The following is a 12,500-nucleotide window of genomic DNA, read 5'->3' as shown; positions in this document are numbered from 1 at the left end:
GGCGAGACGCGCGCTCGCTCCTCTTTTACTTTTCGTTCTCTCGTTTTTTCCTTCTTTCACCATCGACCAAACCGCTCTCGATCGATCCAAGAAACGAGACGAAAGTAACGAAAAATTAACGTAACGAAAATATACCGTGGACGTACGAAGTAACGGTCGCGATCGTTGCTCGCTCGCTGCGCTCGCTCGAACTTATACTAGCCCAACCCAAAACCGATCCCGCGAGTTTCTCCGATTTCAAGAGAAATCGAGGAACGAACGCGAAAAAGGGATTGGTTTTGGGTTGGGCTAGTTTTTTTTTCGAGCGAGCGCAGCGAGCGAGCAACGCTCGAGAGCCCGTCTGACTTTGAAAAATTTTCGTACCGAACGGTTATTTCCAGTTATTTCGCTTAAAAGCGTTGTGATGCGTATATATTTTTACATAAATGGGAATATCATGTATTCCTACGTCGGGATTAAGCGTTTATTTCGTCCCGAGAACGTTAAAAAAAAATTTTTAATCGAACCGTTTTTTCGAATTTTTTCGCTTAAAAGCGTTACAAGGTGCTAATATTTGTGCATAAATCGCTTTAGAATGACGTTTTACATCGGGATTAAGCGTTTATTTCGTCGCTGGAAAGTTATATAAAAAAAGTATGATCGCGCCCGGGACGTTGGAACTTAGTCGCATTCTCGACCGGTACGTAGGGACTTAGAAAAATTTTCGACCGAAAAGTTATTTCGAGTTATTTCGCTTAAAAGCGTTATAAGGTATGAATATTTTTATAGAAATCGTTATGGTTCGACGAATTCTAGTCGACTGTAACGATTTCGTTTTATTTTTTTAAAAAATTGCCCCCTCCGGACCGACATGACCGGGCGGTTGGCACTTCGTCGATCCCCCGGCCGGTACGTAGGGACTTAGAAAAATTCCGGTCCAAAAAGTTATTTCGAGTTATCTCGCTAAAAAGCGTTACGAGGTATGAATATTTTTATATAAATGGCAATATTATGTATTTCTACGTCGGGATTAAGCGTTTATTTCGTCCCGAGAACTTTAAAAAAAATTTTTTAATCGAACCGTTTTTTCGAATTTTTTCGCTTAAAAGCGTTACAAGGTACGAATATTCTTGCATAAATCGCTTTAGAATGACGTTTTACGTCGGGATTAAGCGTTTATTTCGTCGCTGGAAAGTTATATAAAAAAAGTATGATCGCGCCCGGGACGTTGGAACTTAGTCGCATTCTCGACCGGTACGTTGGGACTTAGAAAAATTTCGGACCGAAAAGTTTTTTCGAGTTATTTCGTTAAAAAGCGTTACGAGGTATGAATATTTTTATAGAAATCGTTATGGTTCGACGAATTCTAGTCGAACGTAACGATTTCGTTTTATTTTTTTAAAAAATTGCCCCCTCCGGACCGACATGACCGGGCGGTTGGCACTTCGTCGATCCCCCGGCCGGGACGTAGGGACTTAGAAAAATTCCGGACCGAAAAGTTATTTCGAGTTATCTCGCTTAAAAGCGTTATGATGCGTATATATTTTTACATAAATAGCAATATTACGTATTTCTACGTCGGGATTAAGCGTTTATTTCGTCCCGACAACGTTAAAAAAAAATTTTTAATCGAACCGTTTTTTCGAATTTTTTCGCTTAAAAGCGTTATAAGGTGCGAATATTCTTGCATAAATCGCTTTAAAATGACGTTTTACATCGGGATTAAGCGTTTATTTCGTCCCCGAAAGGTGCCGTAAAAAATTTACGATCGCGCCCGAGACGTTGGAACTTAGTCGCATTCTCGAGCGGTACGTTGGGACTTAGAAAAATTTCGGACCGAAACGTTATTTCGAGTTATTTCGCTTAAAAGCGTTACGAGGTATGAATATTTTTATAGAAATCGTTATGGTTCGACGAATTCTAGTCGAACGTAACGATTTCGTTTTATTTTTTTAAAAAATTGCCCCCTCCGGACCGACATGACCGGGAGGTTGGCACTTCGTCGATCCCCCGGCCGGTACGTAGGGACTTAGAAAAATTTCGGACCGAAAAGTTATTTCGAGTTATCTCGCTTAAAAGCGTTACGAGGTATGAATATTTTTATATAAATGGGAATATTATGTATTTCTACGTCGGGATTAAGCGTTTATTTCGTCCCGAGAACTTTAAAAAAAATTTTTTAATCGAACCGTTTTTTCGAATTTTTTCGCTTAAAAGCGTTACAAGGTGCTAATATTTGTGCATAAATCGCTTTAAAATGACGTTTTACATCGGGATTAAGCGTTTATTTCGTCGCTGGAAAGTTATATAAAAAAAGTACGATCGCGCCCGGGACGTTGGAACTTAGTCGCATTCTCGAGCGGTACGTAGGGACTTAGAAAAATTTCGGACCGAAAAGTTTTTTCGAGTTATTTCGTTAAAAAGCGTTATGAGGTACGAATATTTTTATATAAATGGGAATGTTATTAAGTTTTACGTCGGGATTAAACGTTTATTTGGTCCCGAAAACGTTAAAAAAAAATAGTGGACCGACGCGACTCGGCCCGTCGGACTTTGTCATACTCTCCACCGGTACGTAGGGACTTAGAAAAATTTTCGACCGAAAAGTTTTTTCGAGTTATTTCGCTTAAAAGTGTTATAAGGTATGAATATTTTTATATAAATCGCTATATTATTATATTTTACGTCGGGATTAAACGTTTATTTGGTCCCGAAAACGTTAAAGAAAAATAGTGGACCGACGCGACTCGGCCCGTCGGACTTGGTCATACTCTCCACCGGTACGTAGGGACTTAGAAAAATTTTCGACCGAAAAGTTTTTTCGAGTTATTTCGCTTAAAAGTGTTATAAGGTATGAATATTTTTATATAAATCGCTATATTATTATATTTTACGTCGGGATTAAACGTTTATTTGGTCCCGAAAACGTTAAAAAAAAATAGTGGACCGACGCGACTCGGCCCGTCGGACTTGGTCATACTCTCCACCGGTACGTAGGGACTTAGAAAAATTTTCGACCGAAAAGTTTTTTCGAGTTATTTCGCTTAAAAGTGTTATAAGGTATGAATATTTTTATATAAATCGCTATATTATTATATTTTACGTCGGGATTAAACGTTTATTTGGTCCCGAAAACGTTAAAAAAAAATAGTGGACCGACGCGACTCGGCCCGTCGGACTTGGTCATACTCTCCACCGGTACGTAGGGACTTAGAAAAATTTTCGACCGAAAAGTTTTTTCGAGTTATTTCGTTAAAAAGCGTTATAAGGTACGAATATTTTTATATAAATCGCTATATTATTATATTTTACGTCGGGATTAAACGTTTATTTGGTCCCGAAAACGTTAAAGAAAAATAGTGGACCGACGCGACTCGGCCCGTCGGACTTGGTCATACTCTCCACCGGTACGTAGGGACTTAGAAAAATTTTCGACCGAAAAGTTTTTTCGAGTTATTTCGTTAAAAAGCGTTATAAGGTACGAATATTTTTATATAAATCGCTATATTATTATATTTTACGTCGGGATTAAACGTTTATTTGGTCCCGAAAACGTTAAAAAAAAATAGTGGACCGACGCGACTCGGCCCGTCGGACTTGGTCATACTCTCCACCGGTACGTAGGGACTTAGAAAAATTTTCGACCGAAAAGTTTTTTCGAGTTATTTCGTTAAAAAGCGTTATGAGGTATTAATATTTTTATATAAATCGTTGTATTATTATATTTTACGTCGGGATTAAACGTTTATTTGGTCCCGAAAACGTTAAAAAAAAATTTTTTATTCGAAAGGTTTTTTTGAATTATTTCGCTTAAAAGCGTTATAAGGTGCGAATATTCTTGCATAAATCGCTTTAAAATGACGTTTTACATCGGGATTAAGCATTTATTTCGTCGCTGAAAAGTTATATAAAAAAAGTATGATCGCGCCCGGGACGTTGGAACTTAGTCGCATTCTCGAGCGGTACGTAGGGACTTAGAAAAATTTCGGACCGAAAAGTTTTTTCGAGTTATTTCGTTAAAAAGCGTTATGAGGTATGAATATTTTTATATAAATCGCTATATTATTGTATTTTACGTCGGGATTAAACGTTTATTTCGTCCGTGGAAGGTTAAAAAAAAACGGACGGATACGACCGGGCCTTTGGAACTTTGTCTCATTCTGGACCGGTACGTTGGGACTTAGAAAAATTTCGGCCGGCGGAAAAGTCCGAAATACTTATTTCGAGTTATTTCGTTAAAAAGCGTTATAAGGTATAAATATTTTTGCGGAAACGGTTATATCTCTATTAAATACAACTGGATTAAACGTTTTTTCGAATTTTTTAAAAAATTTGTGTTCGACGAACTGACACGACTGCGATATTTGTTTAATTATTTCGTTAATTAACGTTGCAAGGTATATATTTTTTTGCATATTTCTCGTTGTTTCAACGTGTTCTAATCGATTAAGAACGTGGTTTTTGTCCGTATTCGTTAAAAGAGGTGGTTTACTGATGCGATTTTGAAAAAAAAAAAAAAAATTAAATTTTTCGATAAAAACTCGTTTAAAATATTAAAATAAGCGGTGCGTTAAAATATCTCGACGATAGGACGTTTTATAAGGGTACTTTATTGGAACAAAGTGGTCGAGCGTTTCAGAGACTAAGTCCGACGGTACGTTGGGACTTAGAAAAATTTCGGCCGGCGGAAAAGTCCGAAAAGCTTATTTCGAGTTATTTCGTTAAAAAGCGTTATAAGGTATAAATATTTTTGCAGAAACGGTTATATCTCTATTAAATACAACTGGATTAAACGTTTTTTTCGAATTTTTTAAAAAATTAGTGTCCGTCGAACTGACACGACTGCGATATTTGTTTAATTTTTTCGTTAATTAACGTTGCAAGGTATATATTTTTTTGCATATTTCTCGTTGTTTTAACGTGTTCTAATCGATTAAGAACGTGGTTTTTGTCCGTATTCGTTAAAAGAGGTGGTTTACTGATGCGATTTTGAAAAAAAAAAAAAAATTAAATTTTTCGATAAAAACTCGTTTGAAATATTAAAATAAGCGGTGCGTTAAAATATCTCGACGATAGGATGTTTTCTAAGGGTAGTTTATTCGAAAAAAGTGGTCGAGCGTTTCAGAGACTAAGTCCGACGGTACGCTCTAACGGAGGTTTTACATGGTAAGCGCCCGGCCGCTGGCCCGGCCGGCGCCGACCGTCCGGCCGGCGCTTTGGTATCTATAAGAGACACGTCGAGTCGGACGGTCCGGACGGAACAGCGTCGAGCGCGTGGCTATTCTACGGCCTCGGTTGAGAATTCAGTCACCGCTCCTCGAGTCTTAGTGAACTTTTTTACTATTTCTCGACTGTTCCTTCGTTCTCGTATCGACTCTTTCTCTACACTGCTGCGCCGCGGGTCGCTGTCCTGGACGTAATGACCAAATAACGTGGCAAGGTTCCCCTTAGTCGGGAAGCTGGATCCTGTATGCTCGCACTAACTTTAAAAAAAGTTAGGGCAGTGTGCTTGTTACTAACTGAGTATCAATTCATGCTGGTTCGGCAGAGACCGTTCCAAAACTTATGTTATAGCGTACGCAGTACGTTTTAAACATACGAAAGGCTAATGGGGAGCGTACTACCTTTTAGGAAGTGCGTTCTTTCTGATTGGAGAATATCAAAAGAACGAACGAATATGTTTCTTACGAGGACGGTACGTTCAGCATGCAGTTTACGTGCTTTTTACCGCTAAGGCATATTCGTTCAACCAACAAACCATTCTTACAGAATGATCCTATGAACAGAATGATCTTAAAATATTCCACACAAACAATCAAACGAACGAAAGAAAGTAAAGAGAGAGTGGCGAAATGAGAGAGAGTAGTGGCGTTCGACGTTACAACGGGAATTAAAAGGGTGTCGTCGAACGTTCACTAAGAACGAAAAGTCTCGTCGTACGGTGTTACGGACCCACCTACGACACTCTGAGGCTATTTTAAAAAGAGAGTCTTTTGACTCTAATATATAATATATATATAAAATACAAAGTTCCCTGGTTGATCCTGCCAGTAGTCATATGCTTGTCTCAAAGATTAAGCCATGCATGTCTCAGTACATGCCGCATTAAGGTGAAACCGCGAATGGCTCATTAAATCAGTTATGGTTTCTTAGATCATACTTAAACTTACTTGGATAACTGTGGTAATTCTAGAGCTAATACATGCAAACAGATTCGTACCAGAGATGGTACGAATGCTTTTATTAGATCAAAACCAATCGGTGGCGGATGGCTCGTCCGTTCGTCCATCGTTTGTTTTGGTGACTCTGAATAACTTTGTGCTGATCGCATGGTCATCTAGCACCGGCGACGCATCTTTCAAATGTCTGCCTTATCAACTGTCGATGGTAGGTTCTGCGCCTACCATGGTTGTAACGGGTAACGGGGAATCAGGGTTCGATTCCGGAGAGGGAGCCTGAGAAACAGCTACCACATCCAAGGAAGGCAGCAGGCGCGCAAATTACCCACTCCCGGCACGGGGAGGTAGTGACGAAAAATAACGATACGGGACTCATCCGAGGCCCCGTAATCGGAATGAGTACACTTTAAATCCTTTAACGAGGACCAATTGGAGGGCAAGTCTGGTGCCAGCAGCCGCGGTAATTCCAGCTCCAATAGCGTATATTAAAGTTGTTGCGGTTAAAAAGCTCGTAGTTGAATCTGTGTGTCACAGTGTCGGTTCACCGCTCGCGGTGTTTAACTGGCATTATGTGGTACGTCCTATCGGTGGGCTTAGCTCCTCGCGGGGCGGTCCAACTAATATCCCATCGCGGTGCTCTTCACTGAGTGTCGAGGTGGGCCGATACGTTTACTTTGAACAAATTAGAGTGCTTAAAGCAGGCTACCTTCGCCTGAATACTGTGTGCATGGAATAATGGAATAGGACCTCGGTTCTATTTTGTTGGTTTTCGGAGCCCCGAGGTAATGATTAATAGGGACAGATGGGGGCATTCGTATTGCGACGTTAGAGGTGAAATTCTTGGATCGTCGCAAGACGGACAGAAGCGAAAGCATTTGCCAAAAATGTTTTCATTAATCAAGAACGAAAGTTAGAGGTTCGAAGGCGATCAGATACCGCCCTAGTTCTAACCATAAACGATGCCAGCCAGCGATCCGCCGAAGTTCCTCCGATGACTCGGCGGGCAGCTTCCGGGAAACCAAAGCTTTTGGGTTCCGGGGGAAGTATGGTTGCAAAGCTGAAACTTAAAGGAATTGACGGAAGGGCACCACCAGGAGTGGAGCCTGCGGCTTAATTTGACTCAACACGGGAAACCTCACCAGGCCCGGACACCGGAAGGATTGACAGATTGATAGCTCTTTCTTGATTCGGTGGGTGGTGGTGCATGGCCGTTCTTAGTTGGTGGAGCGATTTGTCTGGTTAATTCCGATAACGAACGAGACTCTAGCCTGCTAAATAGACGTAAATTATGGTATCTCGAAGGCCCCCGGCTTCGGTCGGCGGGTTTTTACTACCAACGTACAAACAAATCTTCTTAGAGGAACAGGCGGCTTCTAGCCGCACGAGATTGAGCAATAACAGGTCTGTGATGCCCTTAGATGTTCTGGGCCGCACGCGCGCTACACTGAAGGAATCAGCGTGTTTTCCCTGGCCGAAAGGCCCGGGTAACCCGCTGAACCTCCTTCGTGCTAGGGATTGGGGCTTGCAATTATTCCCCATGAACGAGGAATTCCCAGTAAGCGCGAGTCATAAGCTCGCGTTGATTACGTCCCTGCCCTTTGTACACACCGCCCGTCGCTACTACCGATTGAATGATTTAGTGAGGTCTTCGGACTGGTGCGCGGCCAATGTGATAAGCATTGCCGATGTTACCGGGAAGATGACCAAACTTGATCATTTAGAGGAAGTAAAAGTCGTAACAAGGTTTCCGTAGGTGAACCTGCGGAAGGATCATTAACGAAAAATACAAAAACACAAAGAATATATTTGACTTGAACACTGTATAATAAAATATATATAATATCGTCGGTAAGGAGCCGTACTCCTCCTATATCGACACAAAGTATATACGACGTATTAACAAGCTATATACTTTGACAAAAGCCAAATTTTTTACAATAAGGAGGTGGGAGACGCTCCAGTTACGAAACTATACGAAGAGTGTGGCACTCTCTCTCGATCATCGGGATGAAGAGATATACTTTTACACGAATAATTCGAGGCGCCTGCGTGAGGTCGTACACAGAAAGACCCGCCGTCTCCGAATAATATTATAACAAACGAAAAACTTAAAAATATTCTCGAGGCGCCTGCGTGAGGTCGTAAACAGAAAGACCCGCCGTCTCCGAATAATATAACACACGGAAAACTTAAAAAGATTCTCGAGGCGCTTGCGTGAGGTCGTACACAGAAAGACCCGCCGTCTCCGAATCCTATAACACGAAACCGCTACTATTAATAATAATAATAATAATAATAATAACGATATGTGAGGGAACTTGAGCTGAACACATATCGAAAAAACTAAAAGTTACAGTGGAAACCACGTGTAATGAGAAATGCGATCGAGGCGCCTGCGTGAGGTCGTACACAGAAAGACCCGCCGTCACGATCTCGTATTTCGTATTTGCATCGTGGAAATCCAACGAACGAACAATATAATATATAAACTAAAATCTCTAAAGTGCCTCGTGTCGGAGAGATCACTGCTCACACCTCTTCTATATTTCGTAGTTGCGTTGCGTAGGCCTCACCTCCTAGCAACGGGACATAAGGAAGACTGCTCTTTGGGATCGAACGAAGCGTCTATAACGAGTCGTCGACGAGAGCGAAAGAACGCGAATAGCGAGCCGCAGAAAAATAGGATACCGAATTATATATCTTCGAAGGTTCTCTTCGAAGATCCATGGATACCTATATCTGCGCGTCTCCAGCTATCTCGCGCGTCTCTCCAAACTCTCGTCGTTCCTCGAAACGTGCTTCCTACCCAAAGGGCGTTCGTTCTTCCTATGTCGTTTCGTTGTCGTTCGTTTCAACGGCGAACGATATACGATGTTCGACAAAACGAAACCACGTTGTACGTTCGTACTCGTGGATCGGGTAACCTAGAACGAAAACGCATTGCGTGGATGTTGGCCCGAAAAGATATATACCAGTGCGAGTGATGGTAAAGAGTATAACGATTCTTAACTAGACGAAGTTGGTTCGGAGGGGACCGCCGGCCGTCTCTCTATCCTCGCGAGTCTAATGCCTCGTTCCGTCGCTAGAGTTTTTCAAACTCTGCTTCTGGCTATCGGGAAGAATAGACCGCGCGCGAGGAAGAGGAACGACGACCGTGCGCGTCCCATCGATTTTTTTTATTTTTACCTGAACCACCGAAGTCGATTCAGAGGGGACCGCCGGCCGTCTCTCTATCCTCGTTGTCGTGAGTCATATGCCTCGTTCCGTCGCTAGAGTTTTTCAAACTCTGCTTCTGGCTATCGGGAAGAAACGACCGCGCGAGGAAGACGACGACGACGACCGTGCGCGTCCCATCGAATTTTTTTTTATTTTTACCTGATCGACGGAAGTTTCGTCCGGTTCGTCTCTTTTACCATCGTCTCGTCGACCCGTTCAGAGGGGACCGCCTGTCCATATCCTCGTTGTCGTGAGTCATATGCCTCGTTCCGTCGCTAGAGTTTTTCAAACTCTGCTTCTGGCTATCGGGAAGAAACGACCGCGCGAGGCCGATGGCTGCGAGTCCCATCGAATTTTTTTTAAACGCACGCACACACATACACCTGAACGGAGATGCGTTCCTTTTCGTCGCGATTTTTCGCGCTTTAGTCGTCGTTGTCGCCATCCGTTCGGAGGGGACCGCCGGCCGTCTCTCTATCCTCGTTGTCGAGAGTCTAATGCCTCGTTCCGTCGCTAGAGTTTTTCAAACTCTGCTTCTGGCTATCGGGAAGAAAAGACCGCGCGAGGAAGAGGAAGGACGACCGTGCGCGTCCCTTTCGAATTTTTTTTTATTTTTACCTGAGCGACCAAAGTGGATTCAGAGGGGACCGCCGGCCGTCTCTCTATCTTCGTTGTCGCGAGTCTAATGCCTCGTTCCGTCGCTAGAGTTTTTCAAACTCTGCTTCTGGCTATCGGGAAGAATAGACCGCGCGCGAGGAAGAGGAAGGACGACCGTGCGCGTCCCATCGATTTTTTTTATTTTTACCTGAACCACCGAAGTCGATTCAGAGGGGACCGCCGGCCGTGTCTGTATCCTCGTTGTCGAGAGTCTAATGCCTCGTTCCGTCGCTAGAGTTTTTCAAACTCTGCTTCTGGCTATCGGGAAGAAACGACCGCGCGAGGAAGACTACGACCGTGCGCGTCCCATCGATTTTTTTTTACCCGAACGATGGAGATGCATATCGGCTGTTTGCTTCGAATAACTGGACGAGAGGAACGAACATATATATATATCATGGGCTAGCCACCGTGCGCTTTCTTCGCGAGATCGTGTGCTGTACAGAGGATTCAGAATCGGGTGTTATATCCCCGTCGTTTCCTGACGAACGGAGCTTCGATCTCGTTGGTTGTTATATATTATAATGCACTTTACGCCCGGTCGGCGGGCTGCGTGTGTCGTCGCGCAGTCCGTCCGATTTCGTTTTCGAACGTATTTTCGTGTCGTCAATCATATGGCGACTTCCGCGCGTTCGATTCCCGTTGGTCGGACGTTTGTCGGATATCGGCTTCTTTCGAACCGAGAATAAGAGTACAAAAACCTGAGTACACAAACAAAAATCCATGCATAAACGATTACCCTGAACGGTGGATCACTTGGCTCGTGGGTCGATGAAGAACGCAGCTAATTGCGCGTCAACGTGTGAACTGCAGGACACATGAACATCGACATTTCGAACGCACATTGCGGTCCACGGATACAATTCCTGGACCACGCCTGGCTGAGGGTTGCTCACGTAAACCTAAGACTGCTTGCGTTGCGTATCGTTGCTCTCGGTCCGTATCTCTCTGTTCTTTCTTGCCTCGTCGACAGCCCGCCGTCGTTCGTTTTATCTTTAAACGAACGTTTCTGAGTCGGAGGACGAGCGCCAAGCAAAAGAATACGAATTAAAGAGCGGTCGAGGGCTCGTACGCGACGTACGAGCGATTGTTGGACGTTCGTCGGCGTTCGTCGCTGGATCGTGTGGAGACCGGCGTACGCATGCTCTCGATACAAATATATATGAAAAATCTATCGCGTTCACGGGAGACTCGCAAAACTACCTCCGTCTCTTCTCTGTCCCTTCTTGGCTTGACAACCCGCCGTCGTTCGTGTTTTACGAACGTTTCTGAGTCGGACGAAGCGCAAGAAGAAGGATACGAATTAAAAGAGCGCGGAGAGAACCGTCGTCGTCGACGCGGTTATCGAGATACACAGAGCGAGTTTTCTTCGTGGCCGATTTTTTTTTTCTTTTTGTATCAGCCTCTGCTACGTTTTGTTAGTCTTCGATAAGCACGAATGACCGCGCCCCCGACGTCGTCTTAAATGAATTTTTGGCGAGACTGAGAGAAAGCAAAAATATTTTTGAACAAAGTCAGTCGAGAGAGGAGAGAAAAGAGAACCAAGATATTAAAACCTAAACCTAAACTTGGTGGCGTAACGAAAAACTGTGTGCCTTAAAGAAACACAACCGTCTTTTCATCAAGATGTTTTTACTCGTACAGCCCCAGGGATCGAATACCCACTCCGTCTGTTCGTGCGGCAGAGATGTATTCTGCAGGCGCGAGACGACTGACGAGAAGACAACGAGGACCGTCGCATCGATGGGTCGTCGTTGCGTTTTTCATCCTCTGTGCTTTTTTCTGTTCTTCGCGAACCCAGAGAAAGCCGTAGATCCGGGAACGGACACACGAGATTTCTTCGAACGCTGATGACTTAGGGAGATGATCCCCAGCGTTGCGCGGAGATCGGAGAGTACGCGTACATGTATCGGGACGAATTTTTCCCCGTCGGTCGCGTATCTCTCTGCCCGCGCGCCTGGCCCAAAGCCACGTTCGTCGGAAATCAACGAAAAGTGTGTTACGATCTAGCGTGCGTCTACGATCGGCTATATTTAAGGGTGACGAAGAAGAGAAAAGCTCACGGTGTTGCGCAACGTTTCTGTACTCGATTTTAAGATGTGCATGTGAGTCCGTTACAAAGTTGTTCGGATCGTCGAAAATAGTCGTTTTCGTCGTCGTGCGAAAGAGAATAATCTCTGACATTGGCACGGAGAGATCGCGCAGAGGAAGAGAACGATCCTCTTTGGCGAGGCTCGAGAAAGACTAACGAAACTTGATTAGAGACGAGGTATACACGCGCCGTACGTACGACGTACGCGCGTGTGATTTTTTTTTGCTTTAAGGCGATTCGGCGCTCCGAGTATTAGAGAAAAAGAGATCGTTGGTCATCCCATGTCTCTTCGTCGTCTATCGCTGGACCGCGCATCCTAACGTATCGCCGGTCGTCCAGTCCCCGAGTAATAAATTCACCCCGTTGTGTACGTCTCG

At 43.8% G+C, this 12,500-nt stretch overlaps 2 non-coding genes across 2 annotated transcripts; both read left to right on the top strand.

Annotated features, from left to right (window-relative positions):
- The first annotated feature begins 6,010 nt into the window (after positions 1-6,010).
- LOC139997632 (small subunit ribosomal RNA) lies at positions 6,011-7,934 on the top strand. The gene has a single exon (XR_011802983.1). It is a non-coding gene; the product is annotated as a small subunit ribosomal RNA (ribosomal RNA).
- A 2,833-nt stretch (positions 7,935-10,767) lies between these two features.
- On the top strand, positions 10,768-10,922 carry LOC139997630 (5.8S ribosomal RNA). Its single transcript, XR_011802980.1, has one exon. It is a non-coding gene; the product is annotated as a 5.8S ribosomal RNA (ribosomal RNA).
- Positions 10,923-12,500: the final 1,578 nt, after the last annotated feature.

Source organism: Bombus fervidus, unplaced genomic scaffold (assembly GCF_041682495.2).
Source record: "Bombus fervidus isolate BK054 unplaced genomic scaffold, iyBomFerv1 scaffold0128, whole genome shotgun sequence".
Lineage (NCBI taxonomy): Eukaryota > Metazoa > Arthropoda > Insecta > Hymenoptera > Apidae > Bombus > Bombus fervidus.
The sequence above is the reverse complement of the archived record's forward strand: the minus strand, read 5'-3'. Positions and strand labels throughout refer to the sequence as shown.